The sequence below is a fragment of the Lampetra fluviatilis genome, chromosome 18, assembly GCF_964198595.1.
Source record: "Lampetra fluviatilis chromosome 18, kcLamFluv1.1, whole genome shotgun sequence".
In the NCBI taxonomy this organism is placed as follows: domain Eukaryota; kingdom Metazoa; phylum Chordata; class Hyperoartia; order Petromyzontiformes; family Petromyzontidae; genus Lampetra; species Lampetra fluviatilis.
In genome coordinates, this window is record NC_136292.1 from 11799228 (window position 1) to 11815382 (window position 16155).

A 16155-nucleotide genomic window follows, 5' to 3' on the forward strand; every position below is an offset into this window, starting at 1 on the left:
ATTATCATATTTTTACTGGCAAATGAGGTTCCCATAGTGTAGATGCTTGCCCCGAGCTCTCATACTCTGATGGTGCATTGTCTTTGAGTTGTGCGCCTTTTGGCGTCATCTGGTCCAACCCATGTGAGACTAGGCTCTAAGGAAAGCTGTCTCGGGTGTGGACCAATCAACTTCAAGGACAGTGCACATTATCAGAGTTATGTTCTTTTGTTTGTATTATGACTGCAGGTATTGCGGTCTATGCAAACATGACTCCTTGTAAAAAGGTGTCAGTTTTGTTGCCAGATAGAAGGGTAAAAAAACCAATTATCATATTTTTACTGGCAAATGAGGTTCCCATAGTGTAGATGCTTGCCCCGAGCTCTCATACTCTGATGGTGCATTGTCTTTGAGTTGTGCGCCTTTTGGCGTCATCTGGTCCAACCCATGTGAGACTAGGCTCTAAGGAAAGCTGTCTCGGGTGTGGACCAATCAACTTCAAGGACAGTGCACATTATCAGAGTTATGTTCTTTTGTTTGTATTATGACTGCAGGTATTGCGGTCTATGCAAACATGACTCCTTGTAAAAAGGTGTCAGTTTTGTTGCCAGATAGAAGGGTAAAAAAACCAATTATCATATTTTTACTGGCAAATGAGGTTCCCATAGTGTAGATGCTTGCCCCGAGCTCTCATACTCTGATGGTGCATTGTCTTTGAGTTGTGCGCCTTTTGGCGTCATCTGGTCCAACCCATGTGAGACTAGGCTCTAAGGAAAGCTGTCTCGGGTGTGGACCAATCAACTTCAAGGACAGTGCACATTATCAGAGTTATGTTCTTTTGTTTGTATTATGACTGCAGGTATTGCAGTCTATGCAAACATGACTCCTTGTAAAAAGGTGTCAGTTTTGTTGCCAGATAGAAGGGTAAAAAAACCAATTACAATAAATACTGACTTAAAGCTTTCGTGACTGCAGGAATTCATATTCTTTGGGCCTTTCGGTAAAGTCATGTAGATAGGTTCAAAGAAATATTTAAAAAAAACTAACAAAAACTACTTTGTTATTTTTAACACCATGGCACATGCGGAATGGTCGTGGTAACTTATTGTGCGAATATTATTTGGGTCTTTCGGTAAAGTCACATAGATAGCTTCAAAGAAAATAACAAAAATTACAAAAAAATACTTTACGTGACTTTACCAAAGAATATGCGCACAATAAGTTATCACGACCATTCCGCATGTGCCATGGTGTTAAGAGATACGGAATATTAAACAAGCATCAGTCACGCACACGGCCATTCATATTTGAAACCGGGACAAAATCTAACAAACAGAGCAGTACAGGATAAAACAAACTGTGTGTATATAAGTGCATGTGCATATGACATATTACTTCTTGACCCACACCGACTGGATACCTGTGAAAAGAGTTTGATAGATTTTTGAAATTTGACAGCTATCCAGGGCACAAATGAGAAGATGGAGGGGACTGGTAACAAAGCAGGAGAGAACGCACCCAATTACGGACAAACAGCGCAAATGGGGTTTGCAAACCCAACATAGTCTACTTTTGTTTGATGATATCCCTCCCCCAGCAGGGAGGTGCACCATTCCCGGAGAAACTGCACTACCGGGTTTATGCGCGGAGTGGACGGAGCAAGCCCCTATTCCATCTCCCTGTCCCAAAAATCAATTTAATATAAGGTACCACAATGTGGTACGTATCAGATATTAAACTGATAAGAACAGATACTACACTTGATCTTAGCCAAAAGGCCGAGAAGCGATAACACACACTTGCCAGTGGTGGAGATTACATACGCCAATACTCTCTCTACACCATGGGGCCTCCACCCGTTACTACGCACAATAAATACTGACTTAAAGCTTTCGTGACTGCAGGAATTCATATTCTTTGGGCCTTTCGGTAAAGTCATGTAGATAGGTTCAAAGAAATATAAAAAAACTAACAAAAAACTACTTTGTTATTTTTAACACCATGGCACATGCGGAATGGTCGTGGTAACTTATTGTGCGAATATTATTTGGGTCTTTCGGTAAAGTCACATAGATAGCTTCAAAGAAAATAACAAAAATTACAAAAAAATACTTTACGTGACTTTACCAAAGAATATGCGCATAAGTTATCACGACCATTCCGCATGTGCCATGGTGTTAAGAGATACGGAATATTAAACAAGCATCAGTCACGCACACGGCCATTCATATTTGAAACCGGGACAAAATCTCAATTTCTGCAAAAGGCTTTGGCACACCCAGAAATAATTAAACCGAGTTTGTTTCTGCCAACAAACGAGGAAGTTTTTAGGTGCAATTGTAATTGATTAAGAGAATTAGAATCTGAAAATGCTAATATAATAATACAAATTGTACGACCAATACATATGAATGAAAAAAAACTATCGAAAAAATATCGTTCGTTAATAAACACTGTCCCTAAAGGAAGGTATAGTAACATTTCAGCCTAAGGCCTTTCTACATAGCACATGAAGCAAGATAGACTAAGATAGGTAAATTACGGAATTATGGGCAATACTGCGTTATGAAGACGTAACAAACAGAGCAGTACAGGATAAAACAAACTGTTTATATATAAGTGCATGTGCATATGACATATTACTTCTTGACCCACACCGACTGGATACCTGTGAAAAGAGTTTGATAGATTTTTGAAATTTGACAGCTATCCAGGGCACAAATGAGAAGATGGAGGGGACTGGTAACAAAACAGGAGAGAACGCACCCAATTACGGACAAACAGCGGAAATAGAGTTTGCAAACCCAACATAGCCTACTTTTGTTTGATGATATCCTTCCCCCAGCAGGGAGGTGCACCATTCCCGGAGAAACTGCAATACAGGGTTGATGCGCGGAGTGGACGGAGCAAGCCTCTATTCCATCTCCCTGTCCCAAAAATCAATTCAATATAAGGTACCACAATGTGGTACGTATCAGATATTAAACTGATAAGAACAGATACTACACTTGATCTTAGCCAAAAGGCCGAGAAGCGATAACACACACTTGCCAGCAAGTTGGCACAGTAGGGGGCACAGGTGGTGCATCAGCCAGTCATCTCAGTCATTCGACCTGTGGCACCTGGGTCTGCCCCGTGACCTCCTGCCAGCAGGCATTTGACACTTGACGTGGCCACAAGGTGCACATGGCCTGGCACAAGCGTCGTGGTGACGTCAGCACCACTTCGTGGCAAATGGCGGTTGTTGTTGTCTGTGCGCGTGTAAGTTCATGTGCGTGGGCCAATGTTTGTGCGTAAATCAATGTGTCTGCCTTAACATTTTATTTAAACCTTTCGTGACTGAAGGAATTCTCTGCCTTTTTCGCCGGGTACTTACGCTAATCTATTTAATATAAGCTACCACTATGTAATACGTATCCGATATTAAACTGGTAAAAAAACCAGATACTACACTTAATCTTGGCCAAAAGGCCGAGAAGCGACACTTTGCAACGATTCGTGGCAGAGCCCACATACGCCGAGAATTTCTCTCTACACCATGGGTTCACAAAGATGTGTCACATCCGTAACATCGCACAATGTTAGTATAGCAATTCCATGCTTAATATTGTCTCAAAAGATAACAAACTAAATATTAATATTGTTTACTGAACAAATCCACATTCATTACCTGCTTGCTTTAATCAAAATGTGAATAGCGATTTACACGCGGTGCATTCTGGAAGTGGTGTGACTGCGCTTGTTATTCCTGCAGGCGGCGGCCTTGAGCTTGTGCGTGAGTTCACATTCATTGGGGCTGTCGCGAATATGGCCAGGGGTCGCAACCTTTCATATCACAAGGGCAATTTTTTTCCCTCTCTGACCAAAATATTTCGAGAGCCACATCACACGCAGAGCTACTTGTACACAAACACATCAGGTATAGAGCAGATTACAAACAAATTCTGACTTAAACAAAATAGGTGATGGAATAAATTGTGTGCATTTAGTTTATTTCCCCCTTAGTTGTTATTCAACAACAGTAATGAATAAGCCACCCTGTGTGATCCTAGCCTCAGATGTTTTATATTTACATATTTAAAGATGAGCACAACAGCTACCCCGAAAAAACCTGAGAGTATAAATCCTTGCAGTCACGAAAGCTTCAAATCTAGAATTAATACCCTCTACGGGGAGGAATTTCACCTATATGTTAGAGTTTTTAACAGACAACGAGACAAGAAGTCACAGCTTCTCGAGACGCTGGCCTTCCTCAAGAGATGCCGCGATAACAAGGTAATACCCATCGCTTTCACACTCACTTCTGCTGCTGTGTCCTAGCTTGTCTCTTGGATTTCTCCTCACTCGATACAGTAAATTTAGCTGTGACGGTCCCACCTGAAGACGGAGACTTGTGTTGCCTCCGAAACGTCGTGATTTAATTGATTTATTATTATTATTATTTTTTACCTACGTGACTTTACCGACAAAAACCTAAGAGTATAGCTACCCCACTTATGAAGCAAGAGGACAAGAAGCAATGCCCTCTGGGAGTGGTGCATCATTAATTAAAAACAGCCAAACTCTGGAGGAGAGGTATTCAGACACTTTGAGTAGTGTAATGTTTAAAATGATCTGTGTGTGCTGTTTTTAAGCTAAAATATAAAAGTGTACAGTAATATTGTTACTCTAAATTAAGTAGCATCCCTAATAATAATTGGAGTCTGTCGCCTATAAGTAATTGGCACGTGATGCATTGCTTCGTCTTTACACCATATTCATAATGCAATAATTGTATTATTGACGCACCCTTGGTGTAAAATAAAGTTCTGTAAATCTGGTCACCTACGCAAACCTACCAGATTATTAAATGTACCCCCAACTTACGATTCAAAATATACACGAGAAGGGAGGGGGAGGAGGGGTGCATCTCAAAATCCGGAGAATATGAAAGATGCGATCTCACATTCACACAATCTTTCCAAACTATGGTATAAATCGTTTTGTCAGTGTGAATTTTTTTTAATATGGACCATGATCCATTTTCCCACAGTTGAGAGGCAAACTTAATGGTCAAGGAAATGCGGGTGTTTGAGGTCGGAGTGCCGAATCACATCTGTAACAAGACGAGAAAGTCCCCGTCAGAATAGAACATAAAAGCACATTTGCTACTGTGCCGGTCACAGAACCGGACTTTTACCCCAATAGTTAGAAACAAGCCGGATCCCTTTGAAGTAAAGGAGCGTGTATGATAGATAATTTTGGATACGTCTTCATCTAAATGACATGACGCCCGAGCACACGATAAATATGTATACATATTATTAATATTTGTTTTGATGGCTGGAGGGAGGTACGGACGGACGGTTGCATCCAAATTACGTGCGTGCGGCTGGTATTTTAAAACTCCTTTTAAAGTGTTTTATTTATTGAGGAAATACTCGCATACTACCTTTCACGAGGGCACAGTCTCTAGGATGTTTGCTTGCTCTCGTAAGCGAGTGTTTTGTGTATTGATGATAGCGTCTTTATACAGTCAGTCCTCCCGTTGGTCCCTCACCTGGTTAAATAAAGGAAATGCAATGAATGGAACATCGAGAGTCAAACATAGCAGCAATAAATATCATTGGATACTGGTTGTGCGAACTTTTTACCTATGCAAATCATCTCCTAATCACTCTTCATGCACCATGCGGCCTTCCCCCAGTGATGAGAGAGTGATTATCATCAGTCATCGTAATCAGGACCTAATGCTGGCGTCAACAGCTTGGGTTATTGTGAGGACAGCGTCAGCCACGTCTGTCTATATGCACGGCTCCTTTCTCAATCCACTGCTGTATGAAGGCTTCGAGAGATACGCCGGTCCGGCTCGTGGGAGGCTGTTCAGCAGTAACTTCATCAAGCTGGTCAGCGCAAGTGGTGCGGGTTGGTGAAGGCGAAGAGTGTGGATGTTGGAGCTTAGTGCAGTACAACGACGCACTCTGCCGTATTGTCCTCTGCTGAGAGATGGGAATAGAAACTTCCCAGAGGGGGGCGGGGGTGGACGGATCCCAAGGGGTGCGGGTGGTGGGGTCACAAATGTTAAGGCTTTTTTTTATATAGGAGGTCCAACGTTAGTAAGATAAAAACAAATCCATATACTGTATTTTCTTCGGGATATTCATTTATGGATAGGGGGGGGGTCAACCCCCCCCCCCCATTGCCCCCACCGACCCCCCTTGGATACCCCACTGCTTCGGCTGTCCACACTGTGGCAGCTTACAACAAACCAGTTATTCTTGGCAATTCCGAGCCAAGCACTATCCAGGCTCAACCCTGCTTATGTTCGCAGACCTGACGTTTCGAACGGGTGCCGCACATTCTGGCTGATTGGCCCATAGCCGGCAGTTCAGCCAATGTGCATCTTTCTTAAATCACGGCGCTGTCCACCCAAGGAGTGTAAATGGGTACAACGACAGTCGATCAGTATCGGTCGCGTGTGGTGGGGTAAACTGTGGGTACTCCCATCACGCCCAAGACGTCTGCAGGCCGGTTCCCCTCTCGAGAGGAGGCCAGCTCTATTTTTGGCCTACTCTTTCGCGCTCATATATTTTTTTCACGTACATAACAGTTGCCACGTGTGATAGAGCAACTGTTATATACATCGATGGGGCAACGATACATCATCTTCCACGCTTGCCTGCAGATATCTTGGCCGGGGTGGGAGTGCCCACAATTTACCCCAAAACACGCGACTGATACCGGTCGACTGTGGTTGTCACACAATTACGCTGCTTGGGTTGGGGGGGTGTAAGAAACACCCACATTGGCTAAACTGCCGCGCCGGGAGAACGACCCAGCGACCAACCATTTGGTTTGCAATTAGACCCTACTTGTTGTGCTCACCGTTAACGGCACGTTAATCACGATTCATAAAGTCCATCGGCGGTCATCAGAATGTTACTCGGTGTGAACATTTGCAATCGTAGCGATTTAAATACACACGGCACGTTACAGTACTTTCTAACACCTCGTGTCATCGGATATCGATTACTTTTTGGAGAGGATAATCCTTGCCAACACTGCCCTTCTCCACTGGGAGTGTCAGCCCCCCCATCCCCGCCCCCCACCCCGAGATCTCCAACCCCATTCGCCCTGGATCCCACACACACACATGCCCCCCCCACACACACACACACATGCCCCCCCCCACACACACACATGCCCCCCCCCACACACACACATGCCCACCCCCACACAAACACATGCCCCCCCCCACACACACACATGCCCCCCCCCCACACACACACATGCCCCCCCCACACACACACATGCCCCCACCCACACACACACATGCCCCCCCCCCCACACACACACATGCCCCCCCCCACACACGCACATGCCCCCCCCACACACGCACATGCCCCCCCCCACACACACACATGCCCCCCCCCACACACACACATGCCCCCCCCACACAAACACATGTACCCCCCCACACACACACATGCCCCCCCCCACACACACATGCCCCCCCCCACACACACACATGCCCCCCCCACACACACACATGCCCCCCCCCACACAAACACATGCCCCCCCCACACAAACACATGCCCCCCCACACACACACATGCCCCCCCACACACACACACATGCCCCCCCCACACACACACACATGCCCCCCCACACACACACACATGCCCCCCCACACACACACATGCCCCCCCCACACACATACACATGCCCCCCCCCCACACACACACATGCCCCCCCACACACACACACACACATGCCCCCCCCCACACACACACACATGCCCCCCCACACACACACATGCCCCCCCCCACACACACACATGCCCCCCCACACACACACATGCCCCCCCACACACACACATGCCCCCCCACACACACACACATGCCCCCCCACACACACACACACATGCCCCTCCGCACACACACATGCCCCCCCCACACACACACACATGCCCCCCCACACACACACATGCCCCCCCCCACACACACACATGCCCCCCCCCCACACACACACATGCCCCCCCCCACACACGCACATGCCCCCCCCACACACGCACATGCCCCCCCCCACACACACACATGCCCCCCCCCCACACACACACATGCCCCCCCCACACAAACACATGTACCCCCCCACACACACACATGCCCCCCCCACACACACATGCCCCCCCCCACACACACACATGCCCCCCCCACACACACACATGCCCCCCCCCACACAAACACATGCCCCCCCCACACAAACACATGCCCCCCCACACACACACATGCCCCCCCACACACACACACATGCCCCCCCCACACACACACACATGCCCCCCCACACACACACACATGCCCCCCCACACACACACATGCCCCCCCACACACATACACATGCCCCCCCCCACACACACACATGCCCCCCAACACACACACACATGCCCCCCCCCACACACACACACATGCCCCCCCACACACACACACATGCCCCCCCCCACACACACACATGCCCCCCCACACACACACGCCCCCCCACACACACACATGCCCCCCCACACACACACACATGCCCCCCCACACACACACACACATGCCCCTCCGCACACACACATGCCCCCCCCACACACACACACATGCCCCCCCACACACACACATGCCCCCCCCACACACACACACACATGCCCCCCCCCCCACACACACACACATGCCCCCCCCCACACACACACATGCCCCCCCCCCCCACACACACATGCCCCCCCCCCACACACACATGCCCCCCCCCACACAAACACATGCCCCCCCCACACACACACATGCCCCCCCCCCACACACACACATGCCCCCCCCCCCACACACACACATGCCCCCCCCCACACACACACATGCCCCCCCCCACACAAACACATGTACCCCCCCACACACACACATGCCCCCCCCCCACACACACACATGCCCCCCCCCACACACACACATGCCCCCCCCCCACACACACACATGCCCCCCCCCACACACACACATGCCCCCCCCACACACACACATGCCCCCACACACGCACATGTCCCCCCCCACACACACACATGCCCCCCCCCCCACACACACACATGCCCCCCCCCACACAAACACATGTACCCCCCCACACACACACATGCCCCCGCCCACACACACACACACATGCCCCCCCCACACACACACATGCCCCCCCCCACACACACACATGCCCCCCCACACAAACACATGCCCCCCCCCACACAAACACATGCCCCCCCCACACACACACATGCCCCCCCACACACACACATGCCCCCCCACACACACACACATGCCCCCACACACACACACATGCCCCCCCCACACACATACACATGCCCCCCCCCACACACACACATGCCCCCCCACACACACACACATGCCCCCCCCCACACACACACATGCCCCCCCACACACACACACATGCCCCCCCCACACACACACATGCCCCCCCACACACACACATGCCCCCCCACACACACACACATGCCCCCCCCCACACACACACATGCCCCCCCACACACACACACATGCCCCCCCCCCACACACACATGCCCCCCCACACACACACATGCCCCCCCACACACACACATGCCCCCCCACACACACACATGCCCCCCCACACACACATGCCCCCCCACACACACACACACATGCCCCCCCACACACACACACACATGCCCCCCCACACACACACATGCCCCCCCACACACACACACACATGCCCCCCCCCACACACACACACATGCCCCCCCCCACACACACACACATGCCCCCCCCACACACACACATGCCCCCCCACACACACACACATGCCCCCCCACACACACACACACATGCCCCCCCACACACACACATGCCCGCCCCACCCCCCCCCCCACACACACACATGCCCCCCACACACACACACACATGCCCCCCCCACACACACACACATGCCCCTCCACACACACACATGCCCCCCCACACACACACATGCCCCCCCCCACACATACACATGCCCCCCCACACATGCCCGCCCCCCACACACACACATACCCCTCCACACACACACAAGCCCCCCACACACACATGCCCCCCCTCACACACACACATGCCCCCCCACACACACACACACATGCCCCCCCCACACACACATGCCCCCCCCACACACACACACACATGCCCCCCACACACACACACACATGCCCCCCCACACACATGCCCCCCCACACACACACACATGCCCCCCCACACATACATGCCCCCACACACACACACATGCCCCCCCACACACATGCCCCTCCACACACACACACATGCCCCCCCCCCCACACACACACATGCCCCCACACACACACACATGCCCCCCCCCCACACACACACATGCCCCCCCACACACACACACATGCCTGCCCCCCCCCCCCACACACACACACATGCCCCCCACACACACACACACATGCCCCCCCCCCCACACACACACATGCCCCCCACACATACACACATGCCCCTCCACACACACACACATGCCCCCCACACACACATGCCCCCCCCACACACACACACATGCCCCCCCCCCCACACACACACATGCCCCCCACACATACACACATGCCCCTCCACACACACACACATGCCCCCCACACACACATGCCCCCCCCACACACACATGCCCCCCAACACACACACACACATGCCCCCCCCCCACACATGCCCCCCCACACACACACACATGCCCCTCCACACACACACACATGCCCCCACACACACACATGCCCCCACACACACACACACATGCTCCCAAACACACACACACATGCCCCCACACACACACACATGCCCCCACACACACACATGCCCCCCCACACACACACATGCCCCCCCACACACACACATGCCCCCCCCCCCACGCACACACACATGCCCCCCCACACACACACACACATGCCCCCACACACACACACATGCCCCCACACACACACATGCCCCCCCACACACACATGCCCCCCCACACACACACATTCCCCCCCCCCCCCACGCACACACACATGCCCCCCCACACACACATGCCCCCCTAATTACAGGCGGTTGCCGTCCACGCACAATAATTGGCGGGCAGCTGTCTGGGTTGTGACATTGGCGGGGTGCCAGGAAAAACAAACTCGGTGCAGGCCGGACTATGCGTGTGTGTGTGTGGGGGGGTTACCATGGCGACCCCGGTGCCCTCCATAACCCACCCCCCCCAACCCCAAACGCACCCTCGACCTCGTCCTCCCCTCCCGGAGCACCTTTGCCCGCGCGTGCCATTTCACAACGTGCACCCCAAGCATCTGGCTACTCCGCTGGCAACGTTCGCCTCCAGCACAAGTGCAGAGTGTACCCCCCCGCCCGCATGGAATTGTCAATTGCCCGTGATGGGGTCGGTAGTGTAACTTGAATCACAGCTGTAAGGTCGCGAGGTCAAAGCTCCCCCCCCACCACCCCCCGCCAGAAAGGGGTCAGTTCAGGTAAATTCATCATCCCTCCGGTTTTCGCAGAGCAAGTACTGGCCCGGTAAACATGGCAACGTTGGTATATGATCAGAACCGTTGGATCAATGGTAGCCCAACGTTCCAAGTTCACCTTTTGGGAAGTCAACAGCGGTTAAATCTTGACTTAAAGATTTCGTGACTGCAGGAATTCATATTCTTTGGGTCTTTCGGTAAAGTCACGTAGATAGGTTCAAAGAAAATAACATCCTGATGACGACCGCTTGTGTTGCGATCAAAACGTCGTGGTTTTTTTTCTTTTCTTTGAACCTATCTACGTGACTTTACCGAAAGACCCACAGAATATCAACAGTGGTTGTTGTGTGGATAGACTTTCCCCCAAAATCATGGTAAGGTGAACTTTCCGCCGCTGTCTCCGTTGAGCGCAGGGAGCATTGCTGCATGCCGCTGTGAGCAAGAATACATTTTTGCCTTTTTCACCCAAATGATTAAGATTGTATCAATGGTAGCCACTACTGGATGAAGGCTGTCCCCACACCGTGTCTTATCTTATACTGTATATATTTATACAGCGCCTTACTCCAAGGTGCTTTACAACAATTGTACTTTTTATATTAGATGATAGTGGTATAAATAAAGTGGGGTTATTAAAAGTTGTGGTGGTGTAGTTATGGTGACAGTTATGAAGACAGGCGCGAGAGGTTAAATGAGGGGTTGGGGTTGGCCTGGTCGTAGTTGGGGGGCCAGGCAAGGGAGCAGCAGTAGCAGGATAGGCAAGGGAGGAGAGATGGTTTGTTTTAAGGGAGGAGAGGAAGCAGGTTATAGTGAAGATGATTGTTTTATTTGCAGTGGGAGTTTGTTACAGTGAAAAGGAGCGAGAGAGCGAGACTGGGCACAGGGTAGCGAGGGAGGCACAGAGAGGGGCGGTCGAGGTTGGGAGCATAGAGGACGGAATTAGGACACGGTAAGATATAAGAGAGAAGCAAGATAAGGTGGGACAAGACCATGGAGGAATTTGTAGATTACAGTGAGACATTTAAACAAACAGGGAGCCAGTGTAGTTGGGAGAGTAGAGCAGAAGTGTGGGAATTGTGGTGGAGGTTAAATATGATCCGTGCTGTTACGTGAGTTTTTGACCATACTTCACCATGCTGCGAAGTGCGGGTCCGTAAACGGTGGCTACCAGGAGGGACTCCACCCAACTCCCCACAAAGTGGTATACATTTTATTCACACCACAGGAATGATCTAAGGTTGTCCCCTCATGTGTAATCAGTTTCCCCCCACATGACGCCAAACACTTATTCATTGAATTGGTCAAAATCTCCATGCAGGGCCTTTCTGACAAAAAGGCATTCTGAGACTTTAAACTTTAAGAAAATAAAATGACATCACCGTTATTATGATTGTTAGCCAGGTCCTCTACACGCAGCCCCACCAGACTCTACAACTGTGAATATATATTCACATCAATTATTAGAATATTTTGAAGACGTTCGTCACCATCAGTGTTGTTTTTGTTGTTTTTATATAATGAAAATAATGTGAAATAAATCAATAGTAGAGGTGGAACAATTCCAGCCCAGATATTCGATACATTTTCGCAATTCAATGAGAGACATATAATGATTTTATTGTTTCCCTTCTACGTGACTTTACCGAAAGAATATGAATCCCTGCGGTCACGAAAGCTTTAAATAAAAATTAAATGAGAGACTCCTATTATTTTTTTGTAATATAAATTATGGTTAAATTTCGTTTCCCTTTGTACAGTTTTGTTCAGCCTAAATGTAACATTGGTATACCATTAGTATTAATGTATCGTTTAAACCAACCTTGAAGGAGTGATTGATGGTGTTAATGGGCCGAGTCAAACCCCACTGACGGGGATTTCAACTCGCAACCTTCCATTCTAATAACAGGACGAATAAACTTCGTGAATATTTATGGATTTTCATCATCAGCTATGATCATTCACTGCCCGATATAAGCCTCTCCAAAGCTGTCACCATCTCTCGTGGTCCTGGGATGTAACAGTCTTCAATAACTTAATTAAGAATTATATATATGTCTGATCTTTCATTTTCCCACCCTTACGAAACACGATGGTAAAAATAAATGGAGCCTCAACTGCCCTTGAAGCTGAGCCTGGCAGGAGGTGGAGGGTCGCGAAGGTAACATGACCAGGCAGGAAGAGGACAGCCGATCATGGCGGGGGGGCAATGAGTTGGGGTGATTAGAAAATAATAAATTAACTGACAAGGCTCTGTTTCATTGCTAAAAATAAAATCACTTTTTTCGTCTGTCAACCAGGAGACTTCCCATACCCACTGTTTTTTCAGCTTTATTTTCTCAAGCAGGCAAAGCCTTTAACAGGTCGAGGCTTAGTGAGTCTCATCAGCAGGACGTGACCTGTTAGACAAGTACCCAGTGGTGTTGCAGGCAAGGGGCACTCCAGGAACATTGCTGCTTGCCAAGCGGTGACCCAAATTGTTCATTGCTCGCGGAGTCCTTAGGGAGCCATCGACTCAACCTCAAATGTATAGTACCTGGTGAGGTGTGTAAACATCGCCACTGGGAAGACAAAGGTGTCCGGGCGTGGTGCTGGCCAGCCATCCCCTCGTATACCAGACCGGCCTTCATAGGTGCTCACGAACAGCACCTGACACGAAAGTCTGTTAAGGTTATACGGGGAATCTTTGTACCTGGGGGAGCAGTCACGCAACGGAGTATGCGCCGTTAACACTGTCCATGTGACCTGGGTTCGATTTACAGCCATGCAAAACGTTGGTGGGTAAGTGGCATCCCCGTGCAGGACCTCCACTCGGTCGACTCAACCTTAAACATTTGTACCTGGTTTGATGTTTAAAGAGCAGTGAGGGAAAAAAATGTGGGCAGGCATATTGGCTCCAGCACACCTTGCATGGCATGTTAGACTTAATAGGTGCTCGCTAACAGGATTTATCCTTACAATCCAAAGGTTAAAGGGGAGGGGGGACTTTCCATCAGTATGTATGAGTATTGGGTAAGTGTGTATTTGTGTTTTGTGTGGATTGCTGTGTGTATGTGTTGTGTAGTGAAGATGCACGCGAAGACGGAACTTAATCTAGGGGCTTCCGCCAGTTTATTAACACAAGGGTACAAATTAGACCAGAGATATGTGTCCCTACGCTTGGCCCTTCACTCGGACCTCAGGCTCGATCTGTCCCTAGCCTCAACTATCTCTTTGGCTCTCTCACTCGAGTCGGGACGGGGGTTCAGCCAAGACCGCCGCACCGAGGAGAGCAGCACCCCTCGTGACTTTAGCCGGCTCTCAGAAACTTCTCTGGACCCTACCCCTGGCTATCTCTTCGGCTCTCCGACTCGTAGAACCCGGACGGGGAATCAGCCAACTCTGTCCGGTCACGAGAGACCTCCTTGTCAGACCCTCAGTATTCCCCGGCTCACACAACGAGCCCGCTCACGTCACGGGTCCCTCTTAAGAACCCCCTTTACAATCGCCGTTACATGACGTCATCCCGCTTCACGGCGCTCATGACGTCATGTCATCCATTACTCCTCGACATATGTGTGGGTTCTGGTGCGCGTACTCCTGGGATGCGGTCGTGTAGCAGTTAGCGCGCTGTAATGCGACCCTGCCGACCAGAGTTCGATTGTCGCTCATGGCCAACATCAGTGACGATTACCTGAATCAGTCCTGGGCATCCCCTAGGTCAGCTCAGCATTAAATGAGTACATGGTGCATTATGTAAACATCGGGGCAGTCCATAAATGACGTCACGCGATTTTGGACAATTTTTGACCCCCCCCCTCGTCACACGGCGTCACAAAAGTCAGACCCCCCCCTCAAATATGACGTCACAAAGCTCTGCCCCCCCCCTCCAAAAATAAAATATGCTTCAAATCGCTTTAAACTATTGTCATTGTAGTGCGTATTTAATGTGGCGCTGCACTCTGATGTAGGAGAAAACATTAAAAAAAGTATATTTAATTAAGTAGAACGTGTTGTCGATATTTATTTAAAGTTGCGCATTTTGATGTGACGTCACATTTCTCACCCCCCCCCTCTCGTCACACATCGTCGCAAATGTATGACCCCCCCCCCCTAGGTGTGTGACGTCATTTATGGACGGCCCCTTAGCAGATGGCACAATGTTGTGAAACTGCCTTACCGTGGGTTTCAAGGCGCCATACCCTGGCTCGCCAGGAGCATGCGGTACAAAATATGTGGACTCCACGTGTCCCATCTCATCTATTTGGGATGAAGCGTTGCCCCCTTTCTCTGGTTGCTCCGTTGTAAACACGTATTACTTGGAGGAATACATTATAACATGTAGGGGACCGCAGAGCTTGGGAAATTGTTGCTTGTGCAAGGCTTCTCACCGCGTGGCTGCTGCTGCATCTCTAAGTCTTCCTGCTTCTTTCTTCGAGAGGAAGCGAATGCTGTACAGCGGCAGTCCAAATGGAAATTATTTACGTCTTGAAAGTATAAATCAACAAAATGAAACTAGCCACACTCGTCAAATGTCACCTAGATTATTAATTTCCCTCAACTGATGTGTTCACCTCTCAGTCTATTCGCGATATTCTCGTGGAGAAAACTCTCCCGATAGCCGTGCCAATTTCCTTTCATTTGTTCCATGTGTCACATGATACAAATTACTCCCGAGAGAAAATACAATGGGGAGGGTGGGGTCC

General features: G+C 49.9%; 2 non-coding genes and 1 pseudogene across 2 annotated transcripts; all 3 read right to left on the reverse strand.

The window, feature by feature from the left end:
• Positions 1–1578: 1578 nt before the first annotated feature.
• On the reverse strand, positions 1579–1769 carry LOC144937381 (U2 spliceosomal RNA). The gene has a single exon (XR_013637683.1). It is a non-coding gene; the product is annotated as a U2 spliceosomal RNA (small nuclear RNA).
• A 1057-nt stretch (positions 1770–2826) lies between these two features.
• On the reverse strand, positions 2827–3017 carry LOC144937415 (U2 spliceosomal RNA). Its single transcript, XR_013637715.1, has one exon. It is a non-coding gene; the product is annotated as a U2 spliceosomal RNA (small nuclear RNA).
• A 304-nt stretch (positions 3018–3321) lies between these two features.
• LOC144937427 (U2 spliceosomal RNA) lies at positions 3322–3462 on the reverse strand (annotated as a pseudogene).
• Positions 3463–16155: the final 12693 nt, after the last annotated feature.